Source organism: Cupressus sempervirens, chromosome 5 (assembly GCF_028749045.1).
Source record: "Cupressus sempervirens isolate cs-2001-9-10 chromosome 5, ASM2874904v1, whole genome shotgun sequence".
Taxonomy (NCBI): Eukaryota; Viridiplantae; Streptophyta; class Pinopsida; order Cupressales; family Cupressaceae; genus Cupressus; species Cupressus sempervirens.
This window is the reverse complement of record NC_143122.1, coordinates 398,527,977-398,533,653: the sequence shown is the minus strand read 5'-3', so window position 1 is coordinate 398,533,653 and position 5,677 is coordinate 398,527,977.

The window sequence follows — 5,677 nt, the reverse complement described above, 5'->3', positions numbered from 1 at the left end:
GTTTAATACTTGCATAAAAGGGTTTAGGGTTCGGTATTTTCATTATGTTGTGATGCGAAATTGGTTCTTGTGGTGGTATTGAGTTGTAAGGGATTACGGATTATAATCAGGTTGTAATCACTAGATTGTAATAAGATCGAACTTGCTGTTTGGTGGACATAGCCCAGGGATTGGGTGAACCATGTTAAATCTTGGTGCCTTGTGTTCATTTTTGTGTGATCTATTATTTTCTATTATTGGTTATATTTTCATGTAGTTTTTATTTCTGTCCGTGGTTTTATCCTAACAAGTGGTATTAGAGCGAGGTTGTCTTTTAGTTATCCTCTATAGGAAAGTCTCATGATTGAGTGGGAGTGATGGAAGATGAGGGTAAGCTAAGGGTTGGTAGGTTTAATGGGGAAAACTTCTAGTTATGGAAGATGCAAATGGAAGATTATCTTTATCAAAAGGATTTATAGAAGTCGTTGGAAGGCAAAGCCAATAATTAGGGAACTATGTCAGATGATGAATGGAATCTTTTGGAAAGAAAGGCACTTGGAAGCATTCAGTTATGCCTAGCAACATTAGTGGCATTTAATATTACAAAAGTGAAGATGATAGAAGATCTGATGAAAACCCTAGCGACACTGTATGAAAAGTCCTCTGCTTTAAAAAAGGTATTTCTCATGAAGCATTTATTTAATATGAAAATGGCAGAAGGTGGATCTATTGCAGATCATTTAAATGAGTTTAATACTATTACTAGTCAATTATCTTCTGTGAGTATCAATTTTGATGAAGAAATTAGGGCTCTCTTGATTTTGTGCTCTTTTCCTAAAAGCTAGAATGGCTTGGTAATGACGGTAAGTAATTTTGTTCCTAGATCTAGTACCCTAAAATATGATGATGTGATTGGTGTTGTTTTGAGTGAGGAAACTTGTAAGAAATCCTTAGGTGGATCTACATCAGGAAGTGCTTTAAATGCACAAAGCAGGGGCAGAACAACTGAGAGAGGAAGTAACTTTGGAAATTGTGAGAAATCAAGAGGAAAGTCAAAAGAGAAGAGGTCTCAATCAAGAGGACCAAACAACTATTGGCACTATGGTAAACCAGGTCATAAAAAGAAAGATTGCTAGAATCAAAAGAAAAATGAAGGAGATAAATTAGATGGAGACAAGGAAGCAAATGTGGTAAGTAACAAATCCGAAGAGGATGCTTTTCTTTTGTCTTTAGAAAGTGTTGATGATTCATGGGTTTTAGATTCTGGTGCTTCATTTCATACCTCATAGAGGTTATTTTATTGATTATGTCCAAGGGGATTTTGGGCTTGTTTATTTGGGGGATAATGAACCTTGTCAGATTGTTGGAAAGGGAAAAATTAAGATTAAGTTGCAAAATGGGAATCATTGGCTACTACATGAGGTAAGACATGTTCCAAGGCTAAGTAGGAATTTAATTTCAGTAGGGCAACTTGGTGATGAGGGTTCTGTAGTTACTTTTAATGATAAAAATTGGAAGGTTTCAAAAGGTTCCCTTGTAGTAGAAAAAGGTGTAAAGTAGGCACCTTATATCTTTGTACAGGTCATATTGTTCCTTCTACTTTGATTGTTTTAGAGAAAAATGAATGTTTAAGAACAATTGCTATAGTTGAGCAGGGAGAACAAATAGCTTCTATAGATTCTGATACAACACTGTGGCACAACAGACTTGGGCACATGAGTGAGAAAGGTATGAAAGTACTTCATTCAAAGAAAGTTTTACCAAGTTTGAAATGTGTTAATATGGATTTTTGTGAAAGTTTTTAGTATGGAAAACAAAAGAGAATGAGTTTTGTAAAGACTGGGAAGGAAAACAAAAAGGAGAAATTAGAGCTTGTGCATACAGATGTATGGGGACCAGCTCAGGTATCTTCCCTTGGTGACTCTCATTATTATGTTACATTTATTAATGATGCAACTAGAAAAGTATGGGTTTATTTCCTTAGACAAAAATCTGATGTATTTCAAACTTTTAAGAAATGGAAATGCTTGGTTGAAAATGAGACTGGTAAGAAATTAAAATGTCTCAGATCTGATAATGGTGGTGAGTATTGCAGTCATGAATTTGAAGATTATTGCTCCGCTAATGGTATTCATAGACAGAAAATTGTTCTAAGGACTCCATAGGAAAATGGAGTGGTTGAACGCATGAACAGGACTATAATGGACCGCGCAAGGAGCATGAGGTTGCATGCTAGGTTTCCCTTACACATGTGGGAAAAGGCTATCAATATTGTAGTATAGTTGATTAATAGAGGTCCCTCTACTCCTTTGGGTTGTGGTATTCTAGAGGAAGCATGGACTGGTAAGAAGGTGAGTTATTCTTTTCTCAAGACCTTCAGTTGTGAAGCTTTTGCTCATATAGACTCTAAAAATAGAACCAAGCTAGAAACTAAATCAAAGAAATGTGTCTTTGTTGGATATGGCATTAATTAATTTGGTTATAGGCTTTGGGATTTTGAAAATCATAAAATTGTAAGAAGTCAAGATGTCATATTCAATGAGAAAGTGTTGTACAAAGATCTATTGCAGTAACATGAGAAGAAAGAAGATGATTATATAGTGTTGGATGATACTCCAAAATTTTATGTTCCAACAATTTCTCATGATGTGCAACAACTACAACAACAAATACCACACACACCAGTGAATGTTAGATGGTCAACGAGGAAAATTAGACCTCCACAAAGATTTTCTCCCTCTTTGTACTCTATTTTACTTACTGATGCTAGTGAACCTGAAAGTTATGATGAACCTATGCAGGTGGATACTAAGATTTAGTGGGAGTCTGCAATGAAAGATGAAATGGACTCTTTGCTAAAGAATAAGACATGGGATTTGTGCAAGTTGCCTGTAGGTAAAAAGGCTTTATAGAATAAGTGGGTTTACAGGTTGAAAGAAGAGGAAGGAGGTAAGAAAAGATTTAGGGCCAAGTTAGTTGTAAAAGGATTTGCACAAAAAAAGGGAATTGATTTTGACGAGATATTTTCTCCTGTTGTTAAAATGACTTCTATCTGTACTATTTTAAGCCTTCTGGCTACTAAATATTTTCATTTAGAGTAGTTGGATGTTGAAATAGCCTTCCTTTATGGTGATTTGGATGAGAAAATATGTATAGCTTAGCCACGGGGATTTGAGGTCAAAGGTAAGGAGAACTTAGTGTACAAATTGAAGAAAAGTTTATATGGCTTGAAGCAAGCACCTCAGAAATGGTATCTAAAATTTGATAGGTTTATGCATGAGCATGGCTATCATAGGTGTCATTCAGATAATTGTGTTTATTTTAAGAGGTTGGATGATGATAGCTACATTATTTTATGTTTATATGTTGATGATATGCTTGTAGCTAGGTCTAACATGGATCATATTAAGGGGTTGAAACGCCAGTTAGTACATGCATTTGCTATGGAGGATTTGGGGGCAGAAAAAAAAATCCTTGGTATGAAGATTTGTAGAGATAGGAAGAATAGAACATTGACACTATCTCAGGCTAATTATATTGAGAAGGTGTTGCAACATTTCTCTATGGAGAATGCTAAAGTTGTCAACACACCTTTACTTGGTCATTTGAAGTTGACTAAGGAGATGTCTCCTAAGACACAGGACGAGGAGGATAAGATGTCCAAGGTACCCTATGCTTCAGCTATAGGAAGCTTGATGTATGCTATGCTATGCACTAGGCTAGATATTGCACATGCAGTGGGAGTTGTTAGCAGGTATATAAGTCATCTAGGATTTGAGCATTAGAATGCTGTCAAGTGGATTATTAAATATTTGAGAGGAACATCCAATAATGATTTACACATTGGGGGCTCTACTACTAATTTATAGGACTATGTTGACTCAAATTTGACAGGGGATATCAATACCAGGTGGAGTACTATAGGTTATGTATTTATTGTTGGTGGGGCAGCCGTGAGCTGAGTTTCTAGGTTACATAAGATTAATGCTCTATTCACTACAAAGTCATCCAAGGAGATGATATGGCTTCAATTCTTCTTGGAAGAATTGGGACATCCTCAAAAGGATAATTCGATAGTCAGAGTGCCATTCATCTTGCAAAGAATTCAGCTCTGCATTCTAAGACCAAACACATACAATTGTAGTACCATTTCATTCGATTAGTTTTGGAGGATGGCCAGTTAAAGCTAGAGAAGATACATACAAATGACAATCCAACAGATATGTTGACAAAGGTTGTCACAAGGGAGAATTTGAACTCCTCTTTAGTTTTGGTTGGTCTTTTAGACTGAACATGAATAAAAGAGCAGCAGAGTCCAGGGTGGTTTGATCCAGTGGGAGCCCCATGTGGTAGTGGTATTGCAACAAGATTAGTCTCCAAGTGGGAGATTGTTGTTTAGTGTGGAGCCTGACTAGTCCCCAAGTGGGAGATTGTTAGATTATGGTGACTGATCAGGAAAGTACTATACATACTTCATAATTACTATAAAAAAAATTGGTACTATTCATAGATTCACCACTAAAGTTATGGCTAATTTATGGCCGACATGTTATAACCCTTAAGTGGTTTAATACTTGTATAAAAGGGTTTAGGATTGGGTATTTTCATTATGTTGTGATGCGAAATTGGTTCTTGCGGCGGTATTGAGCTATAAGGGATTATGGATTGTAATCAGGTTGTAATCACTAGATTGTAATAAGATTGAACTTTCCTAACATATAGAGTTTCCTCTGAAATAATATCATGATTCCCATATGATCAATTGCTTGAGGCCATGGCAATTGTGTTTCCTCAATATTGGTCCTTCAACAATAAGGAAGATTATCATAGAAGGCTATTGATTTTGATAAAGGAATTTTGCAAATCTATAGAATTCAATGGAGTGACTATCAATGGAATATTAGATGAGAGTCTTCTTAGACAAAAATCAGGCTCCTTTGTAAGGACCATGAAGCATCAATATCAATTAATGCATAACCCACATGAAGAGGGCTTGGCAACAAAGCTTTGGACAGAACTAAAATAGAGCACATTGTTGTGTGAAGAAATTTTAGAGTACTTCAAGCTTGCTGATCTATGTCAAACCATGATATTGGGTTCAGTGGAGGATGAGAGAGTTTTTAGTTCTTTGGGCTTCCTAAAATCATAGCTAAGAAACAAACTAGACAAGAATTTGGAATCATGCTTGAGGCTATACAAATCTAGGTATAATGTCAATACTTTTCCTTTTCAAAAAGCAATGGAAATCTAGAAGAAAAGATGCAAAAGAAGAGGGGTGGGACTGGACAACACCATTAACCATTAACCAATCTCCTACAATGACTCCAAGTGGGACAAGTAAAGTTGGCAGTGGCACTGGCCATGGGATTGGGAGTCATAGAAGCAAAGGTCAAAGTGAACTTGAAGTTGAAGAAGACACAAATGAAAATGAAGAGAATAATGAAGTAACTGGACTACCAAAATTGGATGATGATGACAACATAGAGATGAATTGGAAAATTTAGGAAATTTCTGCTAAATTAGCAGTGGCAACCAATAAGTATTTTTTGAACTTATTAACTACTATTTGATATCCTATCATTCAATGTTCATTTTAGAAAAGAAAGAAATTAGAATGTATTATGTTTCATTATTAAAATTTGAGAACAAAGAGTATTATTACCATAGAGTGTAGTTTATATCATGTCATCAATGATCA